This window comes from Cupressus sempervirens, chromosome 9 (assembly GCF_028749045.1).
Source record: "Cupressus sempervirens isolate cs-2001-9-10 chromosome 9, ASM2874904v1, whole genome shotgun sequence".
Taxonomy (NCBI): domain Eukaryota; kingdom Viridiplantae; phylum Streptophyta; class Pinopsida; order Cupressales; family Cupressaceae; genus Cupressus; species Cupressus sempervirens.
This window is the reverse complement of record NC_143126.1, coordinates 384218782-384237277: the sequence shown is the minus strand read 5'-3', so window position 1 is coordinate 384237277 and position 18496 is coordinate 384218782.

Genomic DNA, 18496 nt, shown 5'->3' with positions numbered 1-18496 from the left:
TGAGGCAATTGTAAAAAGATTAGACATCTCAAAAGAAAAGTTAGAAGATGATGAGACAAGAAGATTGAAGTCAGTAATCAAGTTTGATTCAATTAAGTTGAATTAAGCTTGTTTATTACACCAAAATTTGATAACTTCATTTAGAGATAGAACTATGGGTAGTGAAGTTGGGAAAAGATGTATCAAGATAAGTTTAAATAGTATCTAAGCTCACTTATAATTTGGAGCTTATCTGAACTAGTTATGAAGAATTAAGAGTTATTGTTATTATAGAGAAAGTTAATTCTATAGTAGAAGATGAAAACAATGTTTTTGCAAAAAAAATTGTAGAGCAAAGATTCTTGGAATATTGTCATGATGGAAGAAAGCTATAGTAAACTTCAAATAGCATTTGAAGATTTAATAGAAGATCTTGAGTAGATATCAAATTTCAAAATGTAATTGACAACTTTTTCATGTTTGTAAAGTATGCAATTAATGCAAGTTTGAATTGAAGGAATAAAATGGAGTATAGACTTGATTATCACTTCATTGTGATTGCATCAAAAACATAGAGCACTTAGAAGTGACTTGACAAGCTGATTTCAAAGAAAATCCTATTTATGGAAAGAGGTATTTTATTGTTTATACACATAATTTATTCGATAAAATTTTATATTTGATAGAATCATGGATATGTCAGTTGTTCATAATGTTAAGAATGAGGAAAGACCGAAATTGAAGGTTATTTTTGTGAAACCCACAGAAGGAAACCCTAATTCAACATTATCCATTTCTCAGAACAATGTAGATTATTTGGAAGATATAGGAAGTTATCTTAACAACAAGTTTGAATCTATTGGGAGTAAGTGTATGAACAAGGATATGGAACTATTCTTTAAACATGATATGACTATGAAACCCAAGTTTGAACACTTAAAGAAACTAGATCTTTTCAAATATCATTTCTGCCAAGAATTAGACATCGATGAGTGGACATAGATCATACCAAGTAGAATTCATGATGGAAAAATATGAATAGAATATAATGTAGTTGATATTTCAGCTAACCTTATTCATTTGGTAACTAGTCTTAGCAAACAAGGTAGTGTACCTATAGGTGAGAAACCTATTAAGAAGAAGGTTGAAAGCTACACAAAAGCAATTTATAATGGAAAGGCCATGGTGATCAGCACCATTAAACAATATGATGTAAGATTCATGGGTAGAATTATTGCCTACTCTATATGTGCAAGTTCTAAGATTGATGAATTGTTAGCCAAATTCATATATGTAGCCTATAAGATATGTGTTGAGAAGGAACAAGTTAACCTTAGTGAAATTCTAAGAATGACACTTCTTGAAAAATTGGAGAAAATTAAGAGGACCAAGAATGGTGTGTTTAGATTTCAGTCACTAATCAATCATATATTCTTTCATGTACTTAAGAGATTTCCATATTTGTTAATAACAAAGATTATGAGTAGTAAGAGATGTATAATAGAGAAGATCATAGATGTATGTAGAAGACATCCAACAAATAAAATCTTGTATAGTGGGAATTTGATAATGAAAACATTTTAGAATGAGATGAGACAAAGATTCAAAATTGCACCTACAATTGTAGATGGACTTAAAGATGATATATATGTTATGGTTGATATAGATTTTTCTTATATTCAAGTAGTAGAACCTTGGGAAACATTTCTTGAACACTTAGGTTATGAATTGAGTGATGAAATAGCAATTGGATACATTGATTTATTGTTGAAATCTAAGAAGGAACAAGCTGAGTATAGATTTGGGACTTATGAAGAAATTACCCAATCAACTCATCAAGCATCCTTAGAGAAGGCAACTCACAAGAAGATAGAGACAATAATGAAGAAATCTTTAATAGAGGCCACTATGACTAAAAGTAAGTCACAGGAAATTAGATAGACTATGAAACAAGGTATAATGTATGTGCAACCTTTGTTAGTGTTTATTGCAGAGATATCTTTGGAATAGAGCATTCCTTATGCAACAGTGTTAAATGTACAACCAAGTGAGCCAAAGAGGAAATTGAAAAGATTAGTGGAAGTTGTGGCTAAAAAGACAAAAAGAGTCAAGAAACAAGCCACTAGACTAGGAAAGAGACAAAAGACATTGTTGACAATTGTTGAATCTAGTAAGGAAGAAAAAGAAGCTAAATAGGCAGAGAAGGTAATTACTTCTAAATATTCAACAAGAAAATCTCGGCAACCCTAGAATTCAAAGATAGAGAAAATTAATTTAGCTATTGCTAATGATGGAAACTTTTTTCAGATGAAATTTTTTTATGACTTGTATAATAATATTGAGAAAGATTGACACCTCTACTATGAGATATATAATAGCTAACAATTTGAAACTCAAGGATATTGAAGGCACAATAAACCAAAAGGTCTATGATAGACTCATTGAGAAGAAGGCACCAGCTCAAGAAGAGGACATAGAACTTTAGAAGTCTATGATAAGGAAAATATGCAAGACTGATGATGAAGAAGAAGTCAAGAGATTTTTAAACAATTGAGCACTTTACTTGTGAAAAAAGGTGAGACCATTTATTTTTATGGTCGATAAGAAGGACAAAATAAGAAGTGAAACTATGAAAACTATAAGCTAGATATTGACAGAATCCAAGGAAACATCTTCCCCAACACCCAAAACCTTGAGAGTTTCATTTGAAAATTGATCAGACAAATGTTACCAGTAACAATAATTATACTGACCCTTTTGAGATTTTAGAATAGCTTGAATCTCATGCTAAGGATAATGAAGATCAATTGAAACAAATTGAAGAGGAAAAGAGGCTGTTAGAGGAAGAAAAGAGGAAAATAGAAGAGGCTAAGCATAAATTACTTGAAGAAGAGAAAAAGAAGAGTTAAGGAAGAAAAGAAAAGGAATTTAGAAGAAGATAAGAAGAAGATAATAGAGGAGGAAGAAAAGAGAGAAAAAGAAAGAAAAGAAAGAGAAGAGAAAGAGGAAGAAGAAAGAAGAGTCAAAGAGGTAGTAGAAAAGAAGAAAAGGGAAGATGAATCTAAACCTTCTAGTTTATCTACTTCACCTTTTCTTGCTAGCCTGAAAACTAATGATGATGATTAAACTAACTTGATCTCATCTTTGCCAAAACTTATTGAAAAGAATAGAAAAATGAAGAGCCTACAGAGAACCTTGATGGAAGTTACTAGTAGATTACATAGTACTCTTGAAGTCTAGCATACAAAGGAAAATCCTAAATAGAGGGTAGAAGTAGTGCTAAAATATTTTGATGAAGAATTTACAAATTTTTTGAATGTTGTAGAATTAAAGGTACAGATTTCACATGATGCTAATTTTTCTAGCACCATTTGTTAAAATATCAAGAATGATTTGCTAATTCTTGATACTTGTATCAAGGAACTTTAGAAATGTCAATAGGATGGAAAGATATTGTACACCAATGATAACCTATCTCATAAGTTGACTAAGGATCTTGATAGTCAAATTGAAGGTAAGATGAGTGAGCTAGAGGCTCTATCTAGCCAAATACAACATCCTTCTAGTAAAATTGATGATTTTGAAGGACAAGTGGCCAGTCTTTATAGTAATATCAAGAAATTGGAACTTCAAAAAGAATTTTTTTTTGAAGAGAGTATCAGATTTTAGAGAGTCTATTGCTCTAAAAATATCTATTGTTGAGAGACAGTTGGAGGAGTGTTTCAAAGCCAAGGACACCTACTCAAACTTTTTATATTCTGATCTTAATGCAGTTGAGATTGCATCATATGCCCTATGTGCAATTCTCACCTTTTTTGAATCAACCAAGGATACATGGATAAAAGGTTTAACTAGTCTTAAGGTAAGTTTTGATGATTGCATGAAGATACTATTAGCTTAAGGTAGAAGAAAAAAAATTTTGATAGCAGTTTTTGATAGTTTTTGACATTCTAACCTTTGTCATTGATGTCAAAGGGGGACAATATGCAAAGAAAATTGTAAATAAGGTAAATGGGAAGATAAAATTGTAAGGTATGAAATAATATTGTTAGGGGTAGCATATGTAAGATGGACAAGTTGTAATAGATGATTAATGTAATGTTATTTTACTATTTTTGACAAGTTTTTGATACTTAGCCAATTTTCCCTATTCTTATTTCCATCAATGCCAAAGGGGGAGATTTTTGAAAATTGGATAATAGAGATATTAAAAAATTTTCATTTATGGAAACACATGATATACATGCTTACAGGAAACCTCAAAAATAAAGATACTTAGCTTTTGGTACTTAGAAAATTGTCTAAGTATGAATTTGGTTTACAACAATGTATTGTTTTGTATGTAACTTATTACTAACTTCATATTATGGCTAGAAAAGCTATATGGAGATTTTATACATGTTTATGATGATGTTTATAACCTCAAAAGTTAGTATAAACTGTACAAAAAAGAGATATTTTTGTTTTACAGTGAAATGGGACATCAAAAATAAAGGAAGGAATTGTTTTGTTTATAAAATAATTACTTGACCAATTAGGTTCGACATTGTAGATGTTTACTCTAAGTTGGAAAATTATATTGTGGTCTTAGCCAACCCAACAACATTTGTGAAAAGGCATGGTATTTATGCAAAAGACATCTTGTGATGAGAAGTGCATAATTTTTGTGATACATTGTGATATGCAAACTTTTTGTAAAAGCAATATATGAAAAGTTTTGTAAAGCTACTTTTGTGATCCAAGATCAAGATGAAGATTAGAGATCAATTAGAAAAGAGGTTTTAGCACCTATATACTAGAATTCTAATTACTTGTTTGGGTAGTGGGTTCATCTTGCATCTACTGTACTACAACTCTTGATAGGGTCAAAATCTCCTAACAGGGATTTAAAGTCTCCCAACATGGACTCTCTATACTAAATTTTATCATTGACTCCTGATAGGGTCCATCCTCTAACAAGGAACATATATATCAATTTATTATCTAGTGGGTATCATCCCCACTGGGATTTTCCCTTGGCCAAGGTTTCCCTAGTTAACAAAATATAGTGTTATGAGTTATCTTTGTGCATGGTTACTATTGTTGTTCAACATTACTTGTTTACTTTCTTATGTATGATTCAAAGTAATTAAAAATATCAAGTTCATGAATAATTTTGTAAATTACTAATTCACCCCCCCAGTAATTCATATTTCTTACAATGTATGGTGACAACCTATGCTAGTATGAAGGTATTGCTTTGGATTTTGATGCTAAGTATAGCTGTGTTATAGGTGTATCCTGATGTGGTATAGATTTTTATCAAAGTGGAATTCACAAGGTTGTGTCAAGTCACATAGTGGTAGGGTTTTGTTACTTCTTTTTCTTTATAATGATTTGGTCATTAAATCCAAAGCACAAGAGGAAGAAATGAAGGTTTAGAAGAAAGGTATAGAGTATACACTTTGAAAAGGAATCTGATAACATGACTAATTAGTGTGGACAACAAGATGCAAGCATGGATAACCATGGAAAATAATAAGGTACATTCACAAGGACTTCAAGTAGACAAGCAAGCCTAGAGCATCATGTAGAAAAGTACAAATGTTCTTGATCACTTGGCAAACTATTTGAGCCACATTTTAGGTACTATTTTTCAAGTAGAGTTTCCTTATTATTGCATATAAGTGGATGATAGAGTTAAAAACATCAATAAACTTTGAGTTGAGAATTTTCAAGATTATATGTACAAGCTGCAATGGAAAGTTAAAGCATGAGAAGCATTCCCTTTTGATGGAATAGTTTTTGTAGAAATCTAGTGAGATGTTTAAAGAGAAAAATATTTTAGACATGCTTCGAGAAAGATGAAGATAAATAAACACACAAGACTAGCACATGACTTCTACCAAGGCATGTGTTAAAGTGCCTAATACCTATATTAACATGCATAATAGTTTCACTATATGTCTAAAGTAATCACCTCTATAGTGATTAAAGACAAAAAATGATATTTTGTATAACACTGATGTTTCACTTGTATGAAAACCATCCAGATGCAATAAATATTTGGTAAGTTTTTAAGCTTCTAAAATCTAATTTCTTAAGAAATTTTATAAAAACACACAATTGAATACTGAGGAAATATAAAAAATGCATAAGTCAAAAATCTATATTGATTAGAAGTCATAGTTACATAATTAATAATAAGATTAGGTATCACAACAATTGCATTGAATTCATCTACGATAAATTCCAAAATGTATATATGATATTTATAATAAATTCCAACATCTTTTCTTGCAATAATTTCCTTCAGTTTGGAAATCTATTCCTTGAGATCTCATACATCCTTGCTTTCCTTGTTGCTATGTGCAACACCTAGTTCCAAGCTAGACACTCTTTTTTCAAATTTCAAAGTGGTGATTGTCTATAAGTAAGAGTCAATGTCTAGATTAAGATGTACAAACATGAGTGTCTTTGCTTGGTCACCTAGGGAATCCTGAAGAATTTGGGCCAGTTTGTTGTTACGATATGAAACATGTGCACACTTATTAGCTAAAGAAAATATAACATTCCTAAGAGTAGAGAGAGATTTTTTTTATGTGTATTTCTTCTTTAAGTAAACCTAGTGACCTCTAACTTGTCAATCCTCTCACTCCCTGCAAGATTAATCAAATGAAGGCATCCTCTTACACTTGCTATACAAGATAAGTCTATCCCTTCTAGTGGAACTCAATATTTTGCAAATATTTTTTCACCTTTTATCTAATTTCATTTCTTACCTTTGTATGTCCTAGGTATATTTTGTGATCAAAATAAGGAATCATTTATTTCATCTCTTTATGTTTTGATAGAAAATAGTTATTTATCACTCAAGTCAAAGAATCCTATTGTAGAATTGCACTCCTAGGGCTTACTAATCACATGGAAATATCCATTGATCAATCTAGGCCTTGGTCCTATTTGAATTCATGAAGATGTTCACATTTTTTAGATTACTGCTACAATTATAGCAATGAGGCATCATATATCAAGGTCTTTTTCAGTGATTTCAGTTTGGGCAACATGAAGTAGGGTATGATATCACTATAGCATATAGCAATTGGATTCATTACTATGTGGAGAAGACTCATTATTGATATGGTGATGATAGATGGAATAGAATTATCGTTATAACTTATAGTGATATATCTTATCAATATGCAAAGGATATGGAATCTCAATATAGCGATGAGCTATAAGTCTTCATATAACATTGTATGTTGCAGCGAGCATGATATATCACTGAGTGATGAGAGCACAAAAAGGATATAGTGATTAGCAATGAAAATTAAAGATAGCTATAACTTACAGTGATGGATGGTTGTATTAATAAAAGGTCATCACTATGAGTTAAAGCAATAAGTTGAATGTGATCGCTAATCACATTTTGTGTTATTAAGATATATCAATTAGCAATGAGCTACATGATATCACTATATGTTATAGTGACATTTCAAGTGCCAATATCAAAGGCTAAAGTCTTGATATTGTCATACCTAATAGTGAGAAGGTGCATCAAATATCACAGATGAAGAGTTTCTAGTATAGTGATGAGTGATGGTGATATCACCATTCCTATAGTGATAGACATGAAGTTAAAAGCAATTCACTAGTTGTGAGAATAGACTACAATGACCATAATTTCATATATTTATATCACTAAAAGTTTTAGCAATCAAATGTTTTAATACATTTCATCAAGCATAGAAATGAGTACACGAAATGACTTTTGATAGTCAGTTCATTTGCTACAATGATAAAAAAATGGTTCTATGTTTCAATTCATGAGGAAAGTAAATGCACAAATGTAGTCTATTTTGAAATAAAAGATAATCATTACTAGTTTGAGCTCAAAAATTCTTAAAGAAAAATTGTGAGATTGATGTTTGTATTCAATTTTTATAGAGAGTTGTACTCAATGAAAGTTTTAGAAAATGTCAAGGAGAGTTCTGGTTCTACACAGAAGGGGAAATTCGAGAAAATAAAAAAGGGTAAAGATGATAAGTAGTAGAAAGTCAATGGTGAAGTGCCACCAAGGAAATTGAATGTAGAACTCATTGAATATATGACTTTTGTAGGTTCTAAGTCAAGAATAAGAAAATTTGCATCCCCATAAAAAAATTGAACACAAGTACAGTGACATTGGAGATGTATGGACTAGGACTTGGGGTTATGAGCTCTTTTTATATTATTATGTGAGGAGAAATCAGAAGGCACCTATATTTCATCCTTGGGAGATGAATTTAGGAAAATTGGCAGTGCCAAATGTGTTTGTAAATGTGAAGTTATTCAAGGTCAATATAAGAAAATATATTGCTAAAGACAGATGCATATACAACAAGGATGGGGAAAAATTCATTGAGATATCTATTGAATCTATAAATGAAGCTTTTAGACTCACTAAAGGTCTAACTAAAAGGTTGTCATTCACAAAATTGAAAAATAAGTATGAGAGGTTAGATATTTCATATATGCAATAGAAATTGATGTTGCACAAAATAGAAAAGGAGCCTCTAAGTGTAGTATATGGACCTCCATTTAGCATCAAAATTTTAAGACATACTTAGACATAACATGCCAGTCATGTGGACAAATAGGAGGGATGAGAGCACCTGATTTGATGGACATTGGGCCCATGGTATTAATATCAGACATTCAAATGCTGAAGCCTAGACCCTATGATTAAATAGAGTATATTGTTGATAAAATTCATACTACTTTTGTTAATTTTGAAGATTTTTACTCTACTTTTTAGCATTATTCCTTACTTATGCATATGGTTTTATATTTTGGGAAAATGAGAGGATTGTGGGGTGAGGGTTTGAAATTGAATTTGAGGGAGTCTAATGGGGAAATGAAGCATGTTCAAATGTGGAAACCAGTATGGGATTATAGGTTTAGTGCTTCTTGTTACCTTACATTTGAAGATCATTTTTTTCAGCCTTTGTACACTTTGTTTGGACACTAGGCTTTTCCCTCAATTAGCCCTGATATTAAAAGATTTTTAAGACCTAGGGACAATGTGTTAGGAGAGAAAATTAAACAAAATTGGGGAGAATGGTATGCATATGATTACTTCACTTGTATCAGATTCTTTTGGTTTGAAGGAAGGCCATATAGAATACCAACATCAGTGCCTAATAGAATTGCATATCTAGAAATTGTAAGGCAGATGTCTAAATCTAGCAAACAACATTTTAGAGGTAAACAAAAAAAGAAGACTTTCCTTTCAACAACTTTATCTTTTGGAGACTTTCTTATTTTTGGAACTAAGTAATATGAAAAGATTGGGGAGAAATTGTAGAATGATAATCACATGTACAACATGGATTCCTGGATTCATTATGATCCGTAAGGATACATTCATGCATGTAGGAAATCATAGAAATTGGGTGATTATATTCACCAAGGCATTGAATATGAGGAAGGTTTTGAGAATTTGAAGTGGGAAGAAGTACTGCAAAATATTTAGGAACAAAGTAGGGAATTGGAAGAACAAAGGGAAAAATCCAAAGAACACTTTAAAAAAGTCATTTAGAAGATGCTAGATTCCCTTGTTTTAATTTCAAGAAATATAGACAAGCCAATACTTCAACCCTTAGAGCATGATGTGTAGATCCTTGATAGGATACATGTTGAAAAGGATGAAATACTTTTGAAGTCAAGAAAATTTATAAATAATGATGCTTTTATCAAATCCAAGGAGTTTATGGATGTTTTGTATAAAAACATAGGCAAATTATTGAGATAGAATATCCAAAATATCTCTCCTAAGATTGAAGAAGAACTAATGACAAGTTTGAAGGAAAACATCTAAAGGGAAATTGAGCATATGACTTCAGAAAGAGGAAGGAAACAATTGAATGAAGCAGGGTTGATGGTTCTTCTTGGTTGAGATTTGAGTGCACCATACATTTTTGATAGTTTAATTAATTTGGTAAAAAGGATATGAAACTTGATGTAAAAGGAGTCAAAGATGTCATAGTTGGTTCAAAATTGTGGAAGAAAAAAAATCAATGGTGATGTGGGCCTTATACCCCCATACAAACAGTCACAAATTATTAATGTTGATCAAGCTTTTGGTCATTTGATGACACTAAAAGTGGGGTGATAGACCCTAACAAGGTTGTAGGTGTGCAAGTGGACTTGGCATTATTTAATCAAGCGAGTGTGAAGCAAGTGACATTTGAGAGGGATAACTAGAAGACATTATATGCAAATATTTTAAAGTTAGGTCAGCCTCAAGTGCAACCAATGATACAATCATCTATTGATGCTCTAAGAATTGAATTAAAGAAATTACAAGAAGAGAATACAAAATTGAAAGATATTTCGATGATTAGAAGAGAAGTCTATGGCACTTTGATCATAAATCATTTTAAGAAGTTGCTTGAAAAATTAGGTCAGGTTTGGGATATTTATAGTACTTATAAAATCTTGGCTTTAAGACATAATGAGATATATAATAGCTTGGTGTTGCCCAAGTTTTAGTTCATATCTTTTGCTCTAGGGTTTTGAGTCAAGTCAAGTGTCAATGTCTTGAGTCTGAGTCTAGATTACCTATAGGATGATCTTTCTTCTCATCATTCCTTTAAGTCAACCTAATGCAAGAATTATATGAGCAATGTATTAGTCTAAAGCTAGTTGATTATGGTTTGAAGGGTTTGTTATGCATTATCTCAATGAGAAGGTGGTTTGGATATTCTGGTAATTCATATTTCATTGTCCCTAATCATGTCGAAGATAAAGATTCATGTTTAGAAGTAGTGATTCATGAAAGAATTTCTAAATCTCTAAGAATTTATAACTTCATGGTCAAAGGTCTATATCTAAAGGAAAATACATTTAAGAGAGATTACAAACATATATAAATAAAATACAGTAGAGAACATCAAAGACTAAGGCTAAAAGATTGATATGAAAATTATGAGAACAAGTCAAAAGCAAGATTAGTTGAATTCAATACAAAGTGAGTGCGCAAAAATGCAAAAATAGAAAAAGAACCAAGTCAAATGTGGTATGACTCTTTTTGAAATGAAATTGATGGTTAATATTTAATTTGCATATATACGTTGCAAAGTTGAAAAGTCAAATGAACAAAAGGACGAATGTTATTGGCCAATTGAAAAGTCAAATGTTTACCTATCAGATTAGATCCCATTCAAATATTAAATGAAAGTTGGATGTCTTCACCCATCAGATCTTACAAGATCCACATTCATCACTTTGTCACTTTCCAATGTTGCACAAACATTAATTTATGTGACAAAGTGACAAAAAGACACATGTCCTATGGGCCATCATTTTTCAAAAAGGAAAACTAGGTCAATTTTAGATCCTCCAAGCAATGAATTATTACCATTTTTCTATTGCAATGTGCCTAGTTGGAAAGTAGACTTGCACCATGAAACAAAGAGACTTAATATTTTTTTATTACCACTGTTAGATCAGAAAAAGATCTATGTTTGTCACCATCTCGCTATGTAAAGTCGTAAGGAAAATAATCATAGTGACATAATGATGGAAAGACATGTATACATGAAGGGACCCATAGGTGAAGTAATAAAGAAGGTTTATAATAATTTAATCTTGACCATTGATTTGAGATCAACATTGGGAATTCAAAGTCTCAGTGATCATTGGAATATGAAATATGCAGGTTGGCGTGAAATAGTAGAATATGAAGAATTAATGATTTTCGACAGGATTTTCTGAGATTTCATGAAGTTGAATACTCATCTTGTGTTTTTAGAATCATCAACAATAGAGATATCGCATGCTCATATCATGATGTAGACTAGATAATTTCATATTTTATTCTCATTTTCTTTTCTATTATATGACTATTGCTCTACTAGAATTAAGAAAGGACAAAAAAAAAAAAATGTACTCTCATTTGATAATACAAAAGTTAGAAAACTTGATGGTGAATTGGTCTGTAATTCCATTTACCCTATTTCCTTGTCATGTTTTGTTGCCCATGGATAGATTAGTTCTGTATTAAGAGTTGAAGGACAATTATATGTGATCCTATGATAATTAGGTGGATTCAATTTTATTTTGATATTTGCAGTAGAGGTGATTCCATTTACTTTCTTTATATATAATTCTACTTCTTCTCTTGTTCATTTCATATTGTGGTAGATAGTTTCATTGGGAATTGAAGGATAAATGCGTGTAAATCTATTAGTAGCTTACTAAATTCCATTTCATTCAAGCATAGTAGTCAAAGAAATTCCATTTTCCCTCATGTGCATTTCTTCTTCTCTTCCTCTTTTGCATTTAGATGGTTAACTCTACATTTGGAATAGAAGTAAGAGTCATAAATCTCAAGATGGTCTATTACAGTCATTCCATTGGGTGTGATAGGTTGTCAAAATCTATTCCTTCTAAATTGTTTGTGTACAAAAAATTTGGTTATCCTTCATTTCTCTTAGGTTAAGAGCTTATAATGTCAAGAATTTTGATCTCATAAAAATATATTCATTGCATATCATTGCAAATCATAGGGAGATGTACCTAGTCAATTTAGAGGGTAGCAATAGAATCCATACACTAACCCATTTTCTGGTAAACATCATTTTGTCTCTCCAAGAATTAGGTATCAAAGAGTCAATATTATAAAATCTAACAGGAGACCAAACTGTTAACCAAAATTTTTTGGCGACTCTACTAGAGAAATTCAGATAAAAGCTATGAAGAATTCTCCTTCATATTAATTTTTAACCTAATTCCATATATTAGAGTTGCAAGAAAGGACTTTTGGTAGTCAGGTGTTTTCCATAAGAATTTGATATCAATTTTACGGCCTCAAGCAAATCCAAAGTTGAAGACTAGTAAGATAAATTCAAAAACCCATTTTTTGAACATCTGATGCACTCTGAATTCCAAATATACTAGGAGTGTCAAGGAGAAAAGAAAGATTGATGCAATATGTGAAGATCTTAAGAAGGCTAACTATCCTATCCTAGAAGACCTTTGCAAAAGAGGAAGAAAATGTGCAAGGGAATCTGTAACTGAGAAAATCCAAGATACTCTCTTCTTTGCAATTATTCCTCCTAATAGAACATAGAGAAGTCAATATTCTTCTCCTCCTATTGCTAGGGCTTCCATTTCTACTACTTTTGATTCTCTGTTGTTGATTGGTGCAACACTCCCACTTTTTTTTAGCTTATAAATAAACCAAATCACTGTACCAACAATTATGTCACAACCATGTCAAAATGCTAGTGGTCCTCTTTCCCTTGAGACTAATAATGATTGGCCAAGAGCATCAAGGAAGAACTTCCCAAGATTTAATGGTGATGGTACCATGTCTACAGAAAAACACTTAAGTGTCTTCTATAAGGCTTGTGGAGTAGTAAATCCTCAACATGAGGATGTGGCTATTAGGTGTTTGTAGATACACTAGGTGACAATGCTACCGATTGGTTTCAAGACCTACCTATAGGATGTTGGAAATATTCAAGATATGATAAGTTATTGAGAGGGAAGGGGTGAATCAATAACTTCAAAACCTTTCTTTAAATTCACCATAAATCCATCTACACTATTACATACATTAGTACTGAAAGATAAAACATTCATCACACAAAAGAACACAATGTTTTGGTGACCTAGAAACCTTCCAAATAGAAAGTAAAACTGGGGTGGGGATGGTACCCACAAAAATTCACTATTGCATCACAAAGTTGGCCTATTAAGTCTTACATTGACCACTTCTAGTGATCTACCCTGTTAGGAGCACAAAGGACTGCTAGGTCCACCTTGTTAGAGAATTTACAAACATACAATGAAGTATACACTTAGTTAAGAGATTTTTACAAAGATTGTTAAGTCTATCTTGTTAAAGGATTTGGAAACTGATTTACCTATTAGGATGAAGTAGTGGATCTACTTACAATTGATTGCTGATAAGATCCTTTATACATTAATCAACTTATGTGATACATATGACTTTTCTGCTTTTATATTGACCTTGTTGCATTCCTTAAATGACTGTTGATAATCCTTTGCATGCACTTCTCAAAAATTAATTTATACTACTTCAATTATGCTTTAATACAATGATATCTTACAATTCATCTTACATATATACCTTTCCAAATTAAAAAAACTATAAGGTCATCCAAAATACAAGTGAACAACACATTACAAAGTCAACCCAATATTAAATAACTTGGGTTCATTGAACTCACTTAGTGACCTTCTGATACTTGGCATCCACTCCATTACATGGCATCATCATGCACTCGATAGAAGTGAAGGCTCAGTCCATACTAATCACTTGATATAGTTTTGAACTTGGTAACCACTAGTGACTCGGTAGATGTAGTGTCACTCGGTAGATACTACACGTTGAGTTTACCTTGCTTCACTCAGTAAACACCACTTCTTCTAATGCTCAGTTTACACTAAATTTTCATGACAGAAACTTACTGCTTGGTAGATACTGTGAAGATCGGTAGACACTAAGAGGCTTGAGAGACATTGTTGTTCTTCACATTGCATGTATTCACTTGGTAGCCACTATTCTTCTCGGTGTAAACTATTGAACACTTTAAAGCTTGGTTAATACTGGAATGCTCGGTGAGTGTAGGAAACTAAGTGCTAAGATTGGTAGCTATATTGATATAGATAAGTGTTTTCACTAATGGCAATAATAACTTAATGCCAACATAGGATGCATCAAAAATTGGGACACTATGAAACAAAGGTTTGAGGAATGTTATAAAAGTATATAGAATGCACAAGTATTTTTGTTGCAATTGTCATAGATAAAGAAAAAACCATTAGTTTCCATGAGATATTTTAATTCAAAGTTCAATAAATTCATCAAAATAATACCTGCTATAAGTGCACCTACAAATGACAATAAGAATACTATCAACATTATCTCTATGCCTCCCAATTTGGGATATCAAATTATAAAAGCCAATGTAGAAAACTTGCAAGCTATCTAGACATTAGCTATGGAGATGGAAAATGACATGATAGCCTCTAGTAAGTGGAAAAGAGAATTCCAATCTAGAACCATGGGTAATACAACTAGTACTTCTAATAATTCAGAAACCATGCTTCAAAAATTGTCTAATGGGCTCATTTCATTAAAGAAACAAATCAATAGGCTTGCTCATTCTTTTCATCAACCTCATCAAGAAGGTTATAGAAACCTAAATGGAGGTAAAGAATTGCAATTAATAGCTATTCAATAGAGATTACCAATTGAAAGTGCACCAGAAGATAAAATATGTGTGCTTTTCATTTAAGGGTAGATTGTGATGGAGATACATATGCTAATATCATCAAATATAAGAATATGGTGGATAATAAAGAAAAAACAATTGAATATCCTAAAATTGAGGATGAGCATGCTCCTTGTGGTGACTATGAAATTTTTTCTTGGAGTATGAATTAGATTTAGAGATAGGAAGTGACTGCTTTGTAACTCTAGAAGGGCCTTAGTTGAGAATAATGACTAGAGGTCAAAAGAATAGAAATCTGATCAACAATTCAGTCCCTGTCAAAAATAATGCACCATCAAAAAAAATTGATAAAGATAAAGGCATGATAACTTCAAAGGAGCACAAAGGTAAAACATTTGATTCTTTTGACATAATAAAGCACTATAAAGAGACAAGAGTTCAGATGTCTCCATTGGATTACTTGAAAATTAATCTTGATTAATTGAAAAATTTAGTTGAACATTGCAATAAAGATAAAGAATAGGTTAGTATTAATGTTAATATTGATTATCTTAGTAAAGCTAGTACTAGTGGATCTTCTTTAATTGGTGAAGAGTTTGTACTTCCTAAGTTGTTTAAAGAAGAAGAACATCTTGTCTTAGCCACATGCCCAAATGAAAAACTATATCCATTCTACATTTCCTTGTTCATAAATGGAAATAGATTGAGTAATTGCATCATACATTTAGGAGCCTCTAATAATTTAATTCCTACCTCCATAGAAAAATCTTTAGGGCTTCCACTAACTAAAAAATTTGGTAAATAGTATTCAATGGATGCAAAACAAGTACCCTTTCTTAGACAATAAAAAGATGCTTAATTTGCCCTAGCTACCTATCCTTCAAAAAGACTTAAACTTGCTATCCTAGTAGCAGAGATCCCTGTAAGCTATGGTATGCTACTAAGTAGAAGTTTCTACAAAGACATGGGGGGAGAAATAAAACTAGACTAGTCTTGTGCCACTATCCAAGTTGGAGATAAAAAGGTGAAGCTAGAAACAATAAGAGAAGGAAAAATTTACTATCCTAAAATTAGATGACCCTAGATCTTAGATCTTGTATCATGAAATGTAGTTTGGTAATTACATGCTTTTCTCTGACGCCCTTGATATATCAAAGAATTAGAACAAACTAAAGGTGATCAATTATGGACTCTAGAATTTGATGATAGTTTTGCTACTGCTGGTTTAGGTGCAAGGGTAGTGTTGACATCACCTAGTGGGGAAATTTCTTGCTTAGCCTATAAGTTAGATTTCAAAAATACTAACAATACTTTAGAATATGAAGCTCTTGTCCTTGGAATAATGGCAACAAAACAAAAAGAAGTCAAGATACCTAAAGCTCAAGGAGATGCATAGTTGGTGGTAAGACAAGTCAAAAACCAATATGCAATAAAGAACGCAAGATTGAGGAGCTATCGTAATAAGTTGTGAGATGAAATTGAGTATTTTGATGTATTCTTAATTACATCAGTACTCAAAGAATTCAATTCAAGAGCTGATTCTTTGGCATCATTGATCTTACCACTTCTTGATTTTAAAGATCAAACTTATAAAGTAGAAGTTCTATTTAGGCCTAATGTCCCTGATAAGAAAGATTCATGACAGGTGTTTGAAGATGATAAACACATACTAAAATTCATTGAAGGGGAAGATCCTTTTGAATTTTTGTATTTTGCAGGAAGTACTAATACAAATGGTGATGATTTAGTGATAGATGACAAAAAGAAAACATAACTTGATATGATTCAATTTAAAGGTAATAAGATTCCATCCCATCTAATCTCTTTAGAATGTTTTTTTGATAGACATGATGCATACATAAAGAGGGAAATATATAAGAAAGGAAAAGATTGTGTGAATATAATGGAACCAATATTGGGAAACAAATCAGCCCAAAGATGATAAACATAGGAAAGTGTTGCACACCAAAAGAGAGGGTAGAGATCAAGAAATGACTTATTGAACTTCAAGATTTTTTTCTTGGAGTTATGAAGAACTAAAGAATTTCATGGGTGGAAAGTTCAAACATGAAATCTCTCTTAAACCATAGGCAACACCATTCAGGAAAAAATAAAGAAACTATAACCCTATAGTTGAAGGAGCAATCTTCAAGGAAATTGACAAAATGTTGTAGGCTAGGATTATATACCCTATTCATAATTCTGCTTGGGTTGCTAATATTGTGTGAGTAAGGAAAAAGAATGGATAAATAAGGATTTGTGTAGATTTTAGAAATCTAAATCAAGCCTCACTCAAAGATAATTTTTCTCTTCCCAAAATGGATCATCTTTTACAAATGGTTGTAGGATCAGAAATGATATCCATGTTAGATGGATTTTCAGGATCTAATCAGATTCAGGTATATGAAGAAAATCAATCCAAAACTTCATTCACCACACCATGGGGTACTTTTTCCTATAATAGAATGCCTTTTGGTCTAATTAATGTAGGTGAAATTTTTTAGCATGGTATAAATCTGGCCTTTGGTGTTTGAATTACAAAATTATTATTATATACCTTGACAATTTGATAGTCTTTTCCAAGAACAGAAAAGATCATATCATAGATCTAGAAAAGGTGTTGCAAAGATGTAAAGATCATGGTATCTCATTGACTTCAAAGAAATTAGTATTTTTTTGTGACAAAAGGAAAGCTGCTTGGTCATATTATATCCGAAGGAGTGAAGATTGTTCCAGATAGACTTAAAGCTATTTAGTAATTAAGCCTTCCATCGAGTAAAATAGGGGTGAAGTCCTTCTTTGGCCAAGTAAATTTCTTGAGGAGATTTGTTCTTGACTTCTCTAATATAGTTAAATGTCTAGTTGATATGATGAAAGGTAATAAAAATTTCAAATGGAGTGATGTTGGAAAAAAGGCTTTTGAAGACATCAAGGATGCCATTGCCAAAGCCCCTATTCTTGTCCATCCTGACTACACAAATAAATTCATCATTTACTATTATGCCTTAGAACATACTATGTTAGCTATATTGATGCATGGAAATAAAGAGAGAATGCAAGGTCCAATTTCTTTCATGAGTGTACCATTGAAGAATCAAGAATTGAGATATTCACAAATGAACAAACATGCATATGTAGTGGTGAGAGCCCTTAAGAATTTCAAATTTTATATTTTGCATTCTCATTTAGTAAAATATGTGCCAGATCCTATAGTAAAGAGTATTTTGACACAACAAGATGTTGGTTGCAATAATAGAGGTGTTTGGATAGCAAAAGTCCAAAAATATGAT